General features: G+C 33.2%; 1 long non-coding RNA gene across 1 annotated transcript; it reads right to left on the bottom strand.

Moving 5' to 3' along the window:
* Window positions 1–9,041: 9,041 nt before the first annotated feature.
* LOC128245490 (uncharacterized) lies at window positions 9,042–14,289 on the bottom strand. The gene is made up of 2 exons (XR_008263158.1): window positions 14,150–14,289; window positions 9,042–9,406 (listed from the first exon to the last, which is right to left on the bottom strand). It is a non-coding gene; the product is annotated as an uncharacterized LOC128245490 (long non-coding RNA).
* Between the last annotated feature and the right edge of the window lie 3,297 nt (window positions 14,290–17,586).

Below are 17,586 nucleotides of genomic sequence, written 5' to 3'. Positions count from 1 at the left end.
TACTGCCAAGTTGATTCAACAGGTCATCACCCGGACAAAAGTGTGGTAGAAGGAAAAAGTTAAATGCTTTTTACTGGTAAATAGTTGGATTTTTTAAACTTAAAATACATGTATAAGTCGTATATAAAGAGCAAGGGCTTCATATTATAAAATAAGACAGGAAGTGCCGCTTGAAACGACAGCTCTGCATGGTTTACATTATGTAATAGCAGTTTTCGATTCCGTAAAAGTTGGAGAATGGATTGACCTCTCGCAGCAGTGCTCCACCTGAACATAAACGATTCTACCTTAACTAAGCTTAAAAGATAAGGACTTGTATGCCAGTGTTTGAAAAATATCGTAAAAAGTAAGACTTCAAAGAACTATTGACCAACCGGTTACAAACCAACTTTCAGCTAATCACCACATAAAGTTCTGTTTAAATGCACGGCAAACACGCTTTAGAATAGTAGCAGTCAAGCGTCAAATTAAAGCGATTAAAGCGTTAAAAGGCTTTCGGCCCGCTACGTTTTGTGAGAATAGTCTTGTTATTGTGAAACAAATTAACATAACTATCTAAAGATAGTATCCGCATGCTCAAGAATTCCTTCGCAAATACATTTAGATGGACTCCATAAAGTATCAGTCATTTGATACATTCATTTGCGATGTAGAATACCAAACTTATAACAAAAGTCTGGAGAAATACTGAATTGCGTACGAATTCCTATCTGGGACTTTGATTTCATAAACAATACACTGCCACAGATAAAGCATGTAGTGAATTTATTTGTATTTTGTAGTTATATCTACTCTATAATCCGTACATGACTGTGTCGTATTTTATATACTGTCAGGGTATGTCTGCTTAACCAAGAAAAAAGTGTCTCCTTCTACAGTGACACGATCCTTGCTCGAAAATCCTCTGACTATACTTGCAAATCGTTGCAGGCCAAAAGCTTGTCCATGCTTTGATTACTTGAATATGATTAAGGAATGGTAATAGGTTGTAAGAAACAGTCGCATAACCATTTACTTTGAGTTAACAAGTATTAACAGTCTTAATTGAAAAATTGTCAAGATAACGCCGAATTAAGGCTATGTTATATATAGAAACGTTTTTAATGAATGCATTACATTGATACTAAATTATTCGTTATCAGACAAAAAGGAAATAGTATCACTTCACTTAAACAAATTGGTTTGATATCTTAGGCCAAACGAGCTTTCATTTGTATCTTCAATACGATCAATGTTTTTTTCGGATTTGACCGCGTATTTTCGGGTCAATTTTTGGGGTATAAACCTGTCCGAATCCGATGACCTAGATTTTATTTATATCCGATTTAATTTAGATCCCTTGCCGCGGCCAAAATGTGAACACAGATATACACATGTATTCAATTTGAATAAAAATACTGAATATTATGAAGTATTGAACGCTCTTTAAATTGCGGTTCGTTGCCTTAATAAATTGTATGGAAAAGTTCACATGGATCAAAATGATGCTTATGACCAGACTGCGAATCTATAGTGAGTAAATATGATATAGGTGCATTTTGTGCCTGAAAATAGTTTGTAAATAAACAGCATATAGTCAATTTAGCATACTTACATCTTTAAACTGATTGTAGTTGTAACAAACATGAAAACGAATTCAATGCTCATAACATCCTTGTGTAATGATGTTTCAGCGTAGAATACAACCGTTAAGTGCCTCAAAGGTTTTTTTGTGATGTAAACATTGTAACACATCGTTAGCCGTAGTTTGCGAAGTAAAGCACTTTAGTAATTGGAAGTGCCCTGCACATTCATTAGCAAAATAATATGCAATACAATAAACAATAGTTGGAGGGATGGAAATATATGCGTTTACTTTATTTAATGATAGAGGTTTTTTTTCATATTTGTCTCACGAGACAAGTCAACATGCTCAATATATGCTAACTTTAATCATAACTATGAAACATGAAAGACAATGCACAATGACTTTTTAAATTGAGTTTTTCCTTGGGTATATATTTACATAATGAAACTTCATATGTGTTCAATTTATATATGATTACCATGTGAAAAACTCTGATGAAAGCAATAGTTTTTCAAAATTTGCATTAAGAAGCTGTGTTTGATTAATCGGAATATCATGTCCACACGGTGAAGGGGCGTACAGAATGGTGTGTGTCTGTGCTGTGCTCCGAAAATAAACGTTTGGCATACACACCTTGCTCGCAACTAATAGGTTGTATCAATTCATTATATTCAGTGTGTTTAGTTTTTTTGTCCGATTTGACTATTTCAGACGATGAGGGTTATATTCATAACCGTTTTAGTCTCAATAATCAAATCTGCGCACCTAAATATCATTGTGTACAAATAGCTGTTTGAAGAGAATAAATATGATATAGATCCTATATAGTTTCAGTTATCGGAACTGGATCATACAGAGTTCTATCTTCAGCAGCTAATTGCTATGTAATAAAATATAAGAGCAAACAAATTGCGTATCCAATTTCCGGTTAGCCCATTGTCTGTTGAAAAACAGATTCATAATGCAATTGTTCTTCCGTCCTGAAGTGGAACTTCAAACGGTGAGATTGATTTATTATAAACTACCGTTTTGCACGCGATAGCAATATTTCCTTCCATTCCTGCACGTTTACCACCTGGAATAAGGCATGATATGGTTGACAATTATACGCTGTTTTGAGGCATCATTTTATGATTATCAATATTATTATTAGTTGCATTATTTTATCATTTTTACTACAATAGTAGTAAACTGATTGGTGTACATATCAAGTGAATGTTTAACTATATAAGTTATTTGTTTTATACGATATACATTAGTTGCTGTTCAATGTTCAATGTCTCAACAACAGAACATTAAATACGTTCCATGATTGCATATCAAAAACATCCGCTATGATTGTATATTTACTCTAAAGAATAAAGATAAAATGTTTCATTAGCTACAATTTCCAACTCCAACTCTCCAATAAGTCCAGACTTTCCTTATTTAATATGTTTGTACCCTGTTTGGTATTTGTCAGATATTTGAAATATAATTTTGAACATGATCATAAAAGTTGTACTATTTTTAAATAAAAAAGAATCTGTTGAACATTTGTTAGGCACATTCATTTTAACCAGTGCCTTATAAATGCCTTTGTCTACTATTCAACCATAAACATATTCATGCATTTTAAAGCATAGCAATACTTGGTACAACGCTAGAGATTTTGTTCCTCAATATATATGCAAAAAGCTACAGAGACATGCTCAGTAGCAAAAAGTTTAAACATAATCCCGGTTTAGTGGCAATGGGCAACGCCAAAGACATAGAACAATAAACATCAACACTATTAAATAGATATAAACTTAAAAGTTTCAGCTTGTATTTGTTTTAATTCTGTGCGCGCCTCATATTTACTTACGACTTGAGAGTCATTTTGAGACTCAGACTCAGAAAAGTGAATAAATATGACTCTTTTAAATATAGTTATTTTTCAGAAAATTTAAATAATTTTCAAACATGGTACTTGCAACATAAATTGCCATCAAATCATTGTTGCTCTATAAATAAGCACTGAATTTCATTATTTTGTTTACATTTAAGTTATATTTCATCAGTTCCATAAAGGCATAAACATTAATAACGTATTTTGAAACATTCATAAATGCAATTATTTTTAAAACGACAATCTATTAAATTCATCCTAAGAAGAACATGATCTTGATAAGATTATAGCTTCCGATCAATTTCTTAAATACCGCGGATGAAATATATGATGTCGTTAACAACTGTTTAATAAAGTTTAAAGAGTTTAGCTTTGAGTTCGAGTTTTAAACTCAGAAGGAAGACCTTCGTCAGCATTGACCATGATAACTGCTCACTCTGTTGAATTTTTTGAAACAACAGCGACTTGTAATATAAGGAATTTTGTAAGTAAAACAGCTAAACGATGTTTCAATAAGTTTTCTTCAATATCGTTAAAACGGCACTGTTTCAATATCCAACATTTCAATTCACATTATATCTTTGACGATGGAGGGTCGATATCATTTCTTTCCTATTTTTAATTTTAATACATTATATTTCATGAAAAAAACTGATTTGTAGGTCACATACCACCGATTTAACGGTTATTTTCAGAAGACATTGAAGTACAGCACTGTGATACCCTTTTCCCCAATTCTTGCGCAACGCATATCAGTTCAAAACCAAGCGTTATTCACATGCAAAAAATCCAGAGCTAACGAAATTTGATTTGATGCAAAAGAGTTATGATTCAAAATTGTATCAACTGTGTTCAGCTACACATCTGAACTGTAGATCACTGAGTTTGTGCTATCAGGTGATATTCATCCTCATTCGTGTCCCGACTCATACTCCTCAGAATATCTATCAGTATCTACTTATGAGTAATCCCAATGTATTTAAAGTCAGTTATGTGACCAAATCTCTAATCCTTTTAAGAAAATGAAATCTTATAAGGACTCGATTGTTGTCTAGTCTTCTATATACAAGGATAACATCACATCGATTAATGATCGATTGCGACTACATTACTTAGTTTTGTTTGCTGGTTATACACTTGTTTAAGTATAATATCTGTTTCACAAACTGTGTACTTGTTATGACATTTTCAAATAAAATAAGAACCAGTTTTATCGTTCGTTTTACGAAAAGCAAAACTTGTTCTTGAAATGATCAAAATCCCTCCACCGACATTTTTATTTGTTCGTTCACTTCGAAAGAAAAATTGACATAGCGGATAGTGATTTAACAAGCGTGTTCAAACATAATTTAGTGTAAAACAGACAAACGACATCCAACGGTATCATTGTTTTGAAAGAATTCAGATATTAGCTAAATGTAATGGCTCTCTCATGCTGCTGAAACTGTACACAGCGCGGCATAGTATAAGTATATAAGCTTTCTTCTCAGTTCTGTCGTGATTTATTTTGTTTGTGCATATGTCAATTGCTAACTTTGCCTGTATTATTATGTAAGACAACAATTCATTATGGATTATGCTCTAACCTTGTGTATTCCTTAAAATATATCTTTTGAAATTAATATTGTTTAAACCAAACTGTACACAAATCATTTGTTTCTTACTTCAATTTAAACTTTCCTAACAGGTTTCGAAACCGCCAAAACCATTGAAACCAAAACCGAAAATAGATTGGTATCAACAAACATGCCCTAAGATTATTGACAGAGAGGTAAATGTCAAATGATTGTCCAAAGAGACATTTTTAGATCACCCTCAGTTGATATAAAGAAAATGCAATATATTTTTGTCAACGTATACATATTTCCCTGGTATTAGTAATTAACTACACTTATACAAATACAACGAAAGGACATCATTTGATCGTCAATTTAACTCACAATGGAAGTTGATGGCCAATCAATTTTAATACATTATTATGTGAGTTTTGTTTTACAGTAATGATCAATACAAACAATCACATGATTTGTGTACAGATAAAACAAATGGTTGCGATCTTTCAGTGCATTTGCAATGGGGAAGTCGTGGCCAGGTGATTGCGGGGTGATTAAGCTTTTATTTTTATTTTTAATGTACACAAATAATACATTTTTATCAATGAGTCAAATAAAGAATTGATTCTTAAAATTAGCTTATTTGCATCAATCTATATTGTGACCATTAATGAGCCTCTATGGTAGTTCCAATATATGTATGATTCTTCTCAGGCATGTATTGGTTTGCGCTCTGACACTGAATCACTAGGATGTACGTGGTTGATGTTGTCAGGCTTTTTTTTCCGTGCCGTAAATTGCACTGAATCTCCCAGATGTATGTGTTTTTTATCAGGCTTTAATATAAATGTCGTCTACGTTATTAACTTTTAAGGTATCTGACATGATCGAGTAGAAGCAATTTTAAATTTTGAAGTTTCCTACACATTCATTTACAACATTATAGCATAGATAGTTGGCGCCTTTCCCTTTCACCTTATGCCTTTAAACAGTTTATGAATATACGTAGATCAATATAGTAAGGACCACTTTTGAAATTAAAGAGCATACTATAGTTTGAGGTTTCTTAGATATTGTTTGATTTGTGAGTTTTTAACTGTTTGTTTTGATAGCAAGACATGGATTATTTGTTTTGGAACAAACGTTTACCGCTATAATTCACCATTTTATTTATGAATACCAATTTATTTGAATGCGTCGTCCAGTGAGCATTTAACCTTTACAAACTGAGGAAATTTTCTCTCGAGACAAGTCAAAACGTTCCATTTATGTCTTCACAACTTTATTCATTATTATACTACACCAATGACTTGCAAAACGGCATTTCTAATTGATGTATCCTCTCGTGTGTAATTGAAAGTTACTTTGACTTGTGCATAATTGTTTTGATCAGACATAAAGCAGAGTGGTAGTGTTGATATTCATCCATAAAATATATACTAAGACCAATACAAACATACAAAGAAAAATAACTGATAGTATTATAAACCAATCTGCAAATGTCCAGCTCCGCTATATTTTAGCAAATTTAATGCGGTTTTTTAATTTGTTTTTCCTTATTTATAAAATTTCACCCACTACGCATTTTGTATACGTGTGTAGGAATTTAATCACCAGGACTAGTTGATGTCAGTCCTTGGTATCAACTTGCTGCGGTTATCGTTCTTAAATTGGTATGCACGATGGTTTAAGGTTATTTCTAGATATATTCATATGATTTTGTCGAAGGCATGGAATCATCCGCAATTGAACGATAGATGTTAAGTGTACCTTTTCGCAAAACACAGCATATTTAGAGCAAAATGCTGCCGATTTTCAAACTGTACACAAATCATTTGTTTCTTACTTCAATTTAAACTTTCCTAACAGGTTTCGAAACCGCCAAAACCATTGAAACCAAAACCGAAAATAGATTGGTATCAACAAACATGCCCTAAGATTATTGACAGAGAGGTAAATGTCAAATGATTGTCCAAAGAGACATTTTTAGATCACCCTCAGTTGATATAAAGAAAATGCAATATATTTTTGTCAACGTATACATATTTCCCTGGTAATAGTAATTAACTACACTTATACAAATACAACGAAAGGACATCATTTGATCGTCAATTTAACTCACAATGGAAGTTGATGGCCAATCAATTTTAATACATTATTATGTGAGTTTTGTTTTACAGTAATGATCAAAACGAACAATCACATGATTTGTGTACAGATAAAACAAATGGTTGCGATCTTTCAGTGCATTTGCAATGGGGAAGTCGTGGCCAGGTGATTGCGGGGTGATTAAGCTTTTATTTTTATTTTTAATGTACACAAACAATACGTTTTTATCAATGAGTCAAATAAAGAATTAATTCTTAAAATTAGCTTATTTGCATCAATCTATATTGTGACCATTAAAGAGCCTCTATGGTAGTTCCAATATATGTATGATTTATCTCAGGCATGTATTGGTTTGCGCTCTGACACTGAATCACCAGGATGTATGTGGTTTATGTTGTCAGGTTTTTATTTCAGTGTCGTAAATTGCACTGAATCTCCCGGATGTATGTGTTTTTATCAGGCTTTTAGATAAATGTCGTCTACGTTTTTAATTTTTAATGTATCTGACATGATCGAGGAGAAGCAATTTTAAATTTTGAAGTTTCCTACACATTCATTATCAACATTATAGCATAGATAGTTGGCGCCTTTCCCTTTCACCTTATGCTTTAAAACAGTTTATGAATATACGTAGATCAATATAGTAAGGACCACTTTTAAAATTAAAGAGCATAATATAGTTTGAGGTTTCTCAGATATTGTTTGATTTGTGAGTTTGTAACTATTTGTTTTGATAGCAGGACATGAATTATTTTGTTTTGGAACAAACGTTTACCGCTATAATTCACCATTTATTAATACCAATTTATTTGAATGCGTCGTTCAGTGTGCACTTAATCTTTACAAACTGAGGAAATTTCCTCACGAGACAAGTCAAAACGTTCCAATTATGTCTTCACAACTTTAATCATTATTATACTACACCAATGACGTGCAAAACGACATTTCTAGTTGATGAATCCTCTCGTGTGTAATTTAAAGTTACTTTGACTTGTGCATAATTGTTTTGATCAGACATATAGCAGAGTGGTAGTATTGATATTCATCGATATAATATATACAAAGACCTTTACACACATACAAAGAAAAAAAAACTGATAGTATTATAAACCGATCTGCAAATGCCCAGCTCCGCTATATTTTTTTCAAATTTAATGCGGTATTTTTTAATTTGTTTTTCCTTATTTGTAAAATGGCACCCACTACGCGTGTTGTTTACGTGTGGAGGAGTCTAATCACCAGGCCAAAATTTCTAGAAACTGCTTAAGTCCTTTATAACAGGATTAAGCTAATCTCACCTTTTTGTTGTTCTATAAAATGTGTTATATTTACTTCTTCAAGATTTTTTAGAAATTATGTATGAATAATCTGTTTGATTATCAGAATATACCATTTTTCATTTTATCAAAATCCATTTTCAGTATGTATTCTGGCTAATTGAAAAAGCGACTTAAGCCTAAAGCTTAAGAAGTTTCGAGAAAATTTGTGCCTGGGCTAGTTGATGTCAATCCTGTATCAATTTGCTACGGTTATCGTTCTTTAAGTGGTATGAACGATGGTTTTAAGGTCATTTCTAGATATATTCCTATGATTTTGTCGAAGGCATGGAATCATCCGCAATTGAACGATAGATGTTAAGAGTACCTTTTCGCAAAACACAGCAAATTTAGAGCAAAATGCTGCCGATTTTCAATTAACTTCCAGGTAATGTACTGTTAAAGAATTTTGACTTAATTTTAAGATGTACAATGGAAATGTAAGGCCGAGTCGAACACAATGAACATAATTCAAAAACAACGAAATAACTCAAGTTTAACTTCAGTTATCGTAATCAATAACTGTTTTTACATCGACGTTGAATAGGATTCCCTATTAGTTAGTGTTGTTATCTATAATATAATTGTCTCTGCCATTTACTTCCTTTCAATAAAAAAATCAATAGTTAAAGTGGATATTAAAACTCTTTAATAACATACCAATGAAATAATGTTTCAGGAAGGAAATTATTTAAGTTGATTTTTATTTTGTGTGTGTTCATGCAGTATGAATGCGCTTGCGCTTCTTTGAAAAACATTGCAAAAGAGTATCTGAGTTCATCCCCGGTGTGGTAGATCCCTCTGACTGACTGCCATAATGTATCAACGTTGCATTAAAACCATTCATTTTGGCATTTAGAGTCTCTTTCGCCTCTCTCAGAAGGAAGGTTTCACGCCTTTTCCTCACCACCCAGCGGTTGGCGCCGATATCGTCAAGTACACGAGACAGGCGGAGCGACATGGGGGCTTTATTGTCAGGATCCCTATCCATCTGTAACACACGCAGAGAAATGATATGAAAGTACTTTTAATATAATTGTAAATGAGAATGCCTATTAGATATACGTTTATAAATTGTGTGTGAAACATATCATGTATAGTATGTATAATTATTGATATATACTGCTATATGTTATTGTTTGAGTGTATCGATAAACGTCACGTACATTTGTCTACGATATGTGGACAAACTGTGAACACTAGCATGCAATATTATGTAGAGTCCAGTTGTACATGATATGGTGTCATGAGTATGTACTTATGTATAGGAATAGCGTCAGTGTTATATACATACAGTTGAATACGGAATCGTGTCAGTAGTATTTACTATTGTAAAGAAATGGCGTCAGCGTTATAAACAGTTGTATACGGAATCGTGTCAGAAGTATAAACAGTTGTATAGAAATGGCGACAGTGTTATATTCAGTTGTATACGGTATATGGTGTCAGTATTATGTACAGTTGTATAGAAATGGAGACAGTGTTATATTCAGTTGTATACGGAATGGTGTCAGTATTATGTGTATTTATATACGATATGGATGTCAGTATAGTGAACAGTAGTATACGGTATATGGTGTCAGTATCATGAACAGTTGTATACGGTATATGGTGTCAGTATTATGTACAGTTGTTTACGATATGGTGTTAGCATTTTTTACAGTTGTATACGGTATATGGTATCAGTATTATCCACAGTTGTATACGATATGGTGTCAGTATTATGTACAGTTGTATACGGTATATGGTGTCAGTATTATGCACAGTTGTATACGGTATATGGTGTCAGTATTATGTACAGTTGTATACGGTATATGGTGTCAGTATTATGTACAGTTGTATACGGTATATGGTGTCAGTATTATGTACAGTTGTATACGGTATATGGTGTCAGTATTATGTACAGTTGTATACGGTATATGGTGTCAGCATTATGTACAGTTGTATACGGTATATGGTGTCAGCATTATGTACAGTTGTATACGGTATATGGTGTCAGTATTATGTACAGTTGTATACGGTATATGGTGTCAGTATTATGTACAGTTGTATACGGTATATGGTGTCAGCATTATGGTGTCAGTATTATGTACAGTTGTATACGGTATATGGTGTCAGCATTATGTACAGTTGTATACGGTATATGGTGTCAGCATTATGTACAGTTGTATACGGTATATGGTGTCAGTATTATGTACAGTTGTATACGGTATATGGTGTCAGTATTATGTACAGTTGTATACGGTATATGGTGTCAGTATTATGTACAGTTGTATACGGTATATGGTGTCAGTATTATGTACAGTTGTATACGGTATATGGTGTCAGTATTATGTACAGTTGTATACGGTATATGGTGTCAGTATTATGCACAGTTGTATACGGTATATGGTGTCAGTATTATGTGCAGTTGTAAACGGTTTATCGTGTCAGTATTACATACAGTGGTTACGGTACGTCCTGTAAGTCTAATGTACATTTGCAACGGTATATGTTGTCAGAAGTATGTACTCTGATTGTACTCTTGTTATATGTTATACAATATTTAACATTGTCAAGGTTTTCATATAAACCAATCACTTGTTTGAAATTTGGTGATAATATGAATGTCTATCAAAGACTTATTTTCCCTGACAACATCTTTAAGCATACAAATACAAATAAATAACATCCATACTTTGTTAACATAAATATATATATATATATATATATATATATATATATATATATATATATATGGCAGCAAGTATGTGTATACACGATCAATTTGACCCACGCAACACAATAGTATCGTAGATGCAAGCAGGGCACCAACACATGCGCCGTTTTTCCGGCTCGAAACATTAGCAAAATGTCCATGTCGCATATGTGAAAAAGAAAAGAGAAAAGAAAAAAACAAGGATTGAAATTCATTTTCAAGGCTCTATGGGACGACATTTGACTTCCATTTTACATATATCTTAATAGATGTATGGTGTTTATTAGGCACACACCCCTGTGTTTCAGATGACCTGTATTCCGTTTCGTTCGGTGTATACGAATGTTTCACTTATTGAAACATTTTTGCGGGTGTGAAGTTAGACGTCCACAAACCGGGTTAACCTTAGAGGGTATTATCTTATTTTGAATTGACAAACTAGGCTTTCCTTACATTTACTAATGACGATATTTTCATAGTGTTATACTTATTCTACTTTTGAAGATTTATAATTTATTTTTCAATTATCGTTTTGCTTACGTTTGCAGAAACGATTACAGTGCTGAAAACAATCCAATTAAAGCTTTTTGCCTCGTGGATATTAGTCCTTGAAATCAATTAATTGAATATAGTCAAACGTACTAGTTCAATATGAATCACTGGCGCCGGATTTTCAACTCAAATAAACTTAAATAAAAAGAAATTGTATCATTCCAAACTAAAAAGTACAATTGTGAGAATGTCAAAAATAATTTAAAAATAGTTTTTTCATAAATATGCACTTCGTACTGTCTATATATCCTCACATAGTAATGGACGTTTCGCTATCCGGGTCACTTAATAATCTTCTTACTCAATTCCAATCAACTGATGCAGACTAACAATCATCTAAATTTACGGATATGTATATACCCATCTTCCAAACACTCTACCTTACTCCGTTTAGAAACTCGCCGAGCATATGATGTTTTTACTTCATACCCATTTGTCGGTTTTCCTGATTTTTCTATCACCCTTGACTTCCGGTTTTGTTGTTGTTTTGAGCCCAGTTCGTAACAGGTGATGTGATTGGTCGATGGAAAATTCAACAATGCCAACATTACAAACAAAAACAAAACCAACTCATCCACTAATACCATCACAACCATCAACACCTCATCAACACCAAAACCACCAACATGACCGCAACCACCAAGAACACTACACCTACTGACCTCTCTACAACCACCAACAAAACCACATTCACAAACAACACAAACATGACCACATCCACAAACAACACAACTTCAACCGATACCATCACGACTATCAATACCACCACAAAGACAAAACACCACTACGAAAACAACAACCACCACCAGCATAACAAACACCACTATAACCTCGACAACCACCAACCCTACCACTTTCAAAATCAACAGCAACTATACCAACAAGCCACAAGCACTAACTTTGGCCATTTACACAACAATGACCACCAAAATTAAAATCAACAAGAAAACGGCCTAGAGCAACACTGCCAACACGACCTGATCCGGCACCGCTTACAAAATCAATGACACGCAAACACCAAGACAACATCAATTATACCAACAACACCAACACCACCGACCTAATCAACTTTATCCAACAACTCCAGAAGGACCAACATTAACATACCAAAACCGCAAACACCAACAGAACCACTAGCACGACAACCACTTACATAAAAAACAGCACAATCAACAGAAACAATGCCAACATCAACATTTTTACCATCATCAACACCATGAACTCCATCAAGACAAACATAAACCACCTCTACAACAACAGAAACAATACCACAACAACATAATAAAAAATAGCACCACCACCACTTCCACAAATACCAACATTACCACTAACACCACCGAATTCCACATGAACCACTCATACATCAACCACAAACAAAAACAACAACAACAATACCAACACCATCTATCATCGACACCAACACCACCTCATATTTAGAAAATGGTTAAAAATAGTTTATTGATTATCATAAGAATAATAAATGCTTTCGAAAAGTTTAAATGCTGAATTACGTATAAAATGAATGAGTGTCCGATCTGTCGCCAGTCTATTTCAGTGTGTGGCGACAAATTATATATTGATTGGAACTGATATTCCGAAATAACTGACATATTCAAACCATGCATATTTTCGAGGAGGGGAAACATGTTACAAGTTGCTCCCCCAGGTCGCATCTCCTTTAACGACAAAGCTTTGGTTTGCCCCTGTATTTCTGTCTTCTGATTATATTCTTAATGTGCAAGTTTTCTTAAAGGAACGGCTATACCTAAATCGTATCCTATGATTTTAAGGTATTTTGGAATGGTTAATGGAAACATTGATGTGGAAGGCCGAAACTAGGACTAAGGAAGTGAAGCACCAAATATGAGACAGCCTAAGGTTATATTTTTTTACCCACATGTGGGCATGCCAACATTTGTATATATAAGGCTATAAGTGAAGATATTTAAAAATGCTCCTGTACAATTCCAACAAAACATTCCCATTTTCCTAGCCTCATTGAAACAATTTGGATGCATGTGGTTAATTCAAGCCTGATTCATTTCTTCGTACGTTCATTTAGAATATTATATAAAGTAATGCAGTAATCTGTTTAAAATATTCTTAACAAAAGCACATTTCTGCAAACAAATAAGTAATGTTTGTTTTCTTTTTGTTTCACTTCCATTTTAAGATTTTAAAAAAAAGCTGTACACTTACTTCACAATGCAGTTTTCCACTTGACATAAAAATTTAAAACACAATACAGGTTGATGATTTTTAATCATAATGCACTATCATGTTTAACTCAAATAACTTTAATAATCAAAACATTTATATAAAAAAAAACCTATGTTTATGCACACAAATAATATGCTTGTTTTGTTTTCATCCTTAAAGCCAAATGAGTTTAATACGATAATGCATAGAAATAAGAATATCTTTTGCATCTACCTATATTGTTTACCTTTAACGAGTTTTCCAACATGGTAAACATTTACTCACCCTATTTGTAACGTACTAGCCAGGTATGGTATCTCTGCACAAAGGTGGCGGATACACCGTGGTCTGTTCAATATATAAGCGGTCGTTTGCATGGCCCGTTAAAAACCATCTTGTTTCGTAAGACGATCGTCTAACAGGTTTTTTACATCACATTATGAAACTTAATTGTTTCCTTGTCTGATTTTTAGAAAACAAAATCTTATCTTTTCTATGAAAGGCGACATTTTTTTTCTTGACACAGAAGAAGATCACGCTTTGTGATAATGAAAATCTTAAATTAACTCTTATACAGCAATCTAACAATTAAGTGGTATCATCTCATTACATAAGGATTCAAAAGGTTAACTATAATCTTCGGCTGCTTACATCTGAATCAAAGTCAAGTTTATTGGTAAGGGTATCTTGAGCTGTTTTCTTTCGATGCTCACTTCGATTAACCCTTTATTAAAAAGGTTATAAGATCTGCGGGTTATCGGATGCAATGAATTGAATATAATTTATATAGTTTTCCAGTTCTAGTCTAAGTGTATTATGTTATTGATTTTGTTTGTAAAGATCAAGACATCCATTTCATACATACATCAACTAAACATTCATACAAAAATAACAAATGGGTTGGGCTACATGTTGTAACAACATTAGTTTCAGCGTTCCCCGTGTGGCATTTTAACGTCAATTGACTAGGTGTTTAATAAAACATAAATTTGAGGTTTATTCCATTTCTTTAATATTTGTATAAAGATATATATGCTGAAATTTGTTTTTGTGCAAAAGTTTTCATCGTTGACCCACTTTCGGTCAGAAACCAGGTTGCTCAGCGTTCATTGTTATGATGCGTGCCCTGATAGCGCTTATGTAAAACCAAAAGTCGGTCATTAACGGCACGTGAATTTACTGCATAATGCACGTTTTATACCGATAAAGTCCGGGCTTTTACGTTTAACACACAACGATAACGGACCGAAAACAAACATTTTATGCTATGTGATGGGGTTGAAAAGTGCTCTAAAAATAAAGAAGAGCTTAATTCAATTTACTATTTAACTCTGTAAATGATGAATACTAGTTAGTCTTTTGCTTTCCCACAGAGCCTGCATACAACAACTTATTCGTTTACTTATCAATTAAGAACCAATTTCACACACAAATATCATGATACAATAAAAAGCAAATCTTCCGTATAAGGTGACAAGATTACTTATAAATAACGCCGCCTTCCACCGAGACATATAAAGATTTTATCAGAAATCTCAATGCGTCACTCCACAGGTTAGGTATCGCATTGCAAGACTATAACGATAATTAATATACACGTCCTTTATATCGGAGTTTAGAGAAAAAACTTTAAATGGTTTATAGCGGTAAACACGATATTTTTAATTTTTCATTTACTTTCATATACCATAGACTTATATGATGATGATGATGATGATGATGATGATGAGGAGGAGGAGGAGGAGGAGGAGGAGGAGGAGGATGGTGGTGTTGGTGGTGGTTATGGCGGTGATGATGATGATGATGATGATGATGATGCTGATGATGATGATGATGATGATGATGATGATGATGATGATGATGATGATGATGATGATGATGATATGATGATGATGATGATGATGATTTAAAGATGAATTTAAGAGTTCTAAATACATGTTAAGGGTAGTTTTAAACATTAAAGATTATTTGAAATAGTTTGAAAGCAATCTCATATGACTCGCGTATATATTTTATTTAAACCAATCCATCAAGTTAAAAGAAAATGTTAATATTATATTTAAATTGATTTTTTTTTTGCTGTAATTGTATACAATGTAAATGTTAATCAGGGTTCAGGAGTTTAAGTTAGAGGGAGTGCATCATGGACGTTTACCCTTCCCAAAATAGCGAAGTATATATGCTTTAAATATTATATAAGGGCAGGAGATCTTTTTCATGAGCATTTGGCTATTTTAATCTAATCTGCTGCATTCTAGTGTATGTGTACCATATTGCCTGGGATAAAATCGTTTTGACTTGAATACTTGAAGATATGTCACGCATCTATTGCACCTCTTGGTGCCGCCATTTATAGTACCTTATTCCTATCATCAGTAATAATTGTTTCACGGTTTGTCATTTATTCGGTATTATTCATGACAAGACTTAAATTCAGTGTTTTATTAAGGCATACTCGAGGCACGTAGCAAGCATTGAATTGATACGTCCAATTGTTATTTATCCACTGGTTAAACTAACAAATATGCATTAACTGAGTACTAAGAAGTTTCTACCTTATACATCTATAATAGAAAAAAGAAACGCCAACAATTGAATACTTGGACAAAAAATGCACACAAGAGTAACATAAAAAAATCACCATCAATAACTACTAAAACAAGAAACAAGTGTGTGTGCGTGTGTGTGTGTGTGTGGGGGTGGTAATCGCAGGGTTTTTGCAACGTCAGGTATGAAATTATTTAAACCGCTTATTTTCGCATTTCAAGCTACGTTTCATGTTGAATATAAATGTAGTTTTAATGCATGGCTAGTTGAACGATCTCGGTTTGTAAGCCGATCCACAATGCGTTTACATCTTCTTAAGAAACTTGATAGTTTTCCTTGTCTGATATTAGAAAATTAATGTCCTTGGTATAGATCAAAGTCACGTTTTGTTATAATGAACGCAACTCTCCAGACTAAAATAGATTACACTTATACAGCAATATAACAAAAACGTCCGCAAACATATCAAATATCATATGCTTCCTTATGTCGATGCTCACTACGCTGAAACTATAATCATATGTAGTCGGCAATCTTTCACATAATTATTATGTTACGTTTCATCATTATATTGTACTTAACATTCTGTCGACTTAGTACCTGAATGCTTCCTTAGGATATCGGATGCAATGACTTTAAAGTAATGTTTTGGTCTTCTAGTTTTATTAAATAATAAATGAATGTTATTGCCTTTGTTCCCTTTTGTAAGCATGAAGGTATATATTGCGATTCCGTTTTCGCGCGTTATAGGGACTTACGGATTTGAACGAGTCCGTCTAATGTGTCTACGTCTTCCCGAAAAGCTTGAGGCATACAAACGTTTCTCGTAAACACATGGTACAACATTCTTTTCGTTAGGGTGTAACTTTTAAACAATCCATATTAACTAATGCATTGAGTCTGTGTTTGCAAATCTTACGTCCATAGTAAAATAATTATGTGAAGCAAAATAATTAATTTAAAAGAAATTGCAACAAATGTTCACAACAACAACAAACTCATTTAAAAATTAATAAATTAATAATTATTTGTCAAACTTTAACATTGGATTTGGTGACACTTAGTATCAAACTCAGACTCAAGACTACAGAGTATGACTGATTGTCCATTTAGTAGTAACAGTAAGCAATATTGTGATCAAAGGACGGAATTCAGTTTGACAGATCAAATCCGGA

This window comes from Mya arenaria, chromosome 9 (genome assembly GCF_026914265.1).
Source record: "Mya arenaria isolate MELC-2E11 chromosome 9, ASM2691426v1".
NCBI classification, from domain to species: domain Eukaryota; kingdom Metazoa; phylum Mollusca; class Bivalvia; order Myida; family Myidae; genus Mya; species Mya arenaria.
Note: the sequence above shows the minus strand (reverse complement) of the source record. Positions and strands in the feature narration are given on the sequence as shown.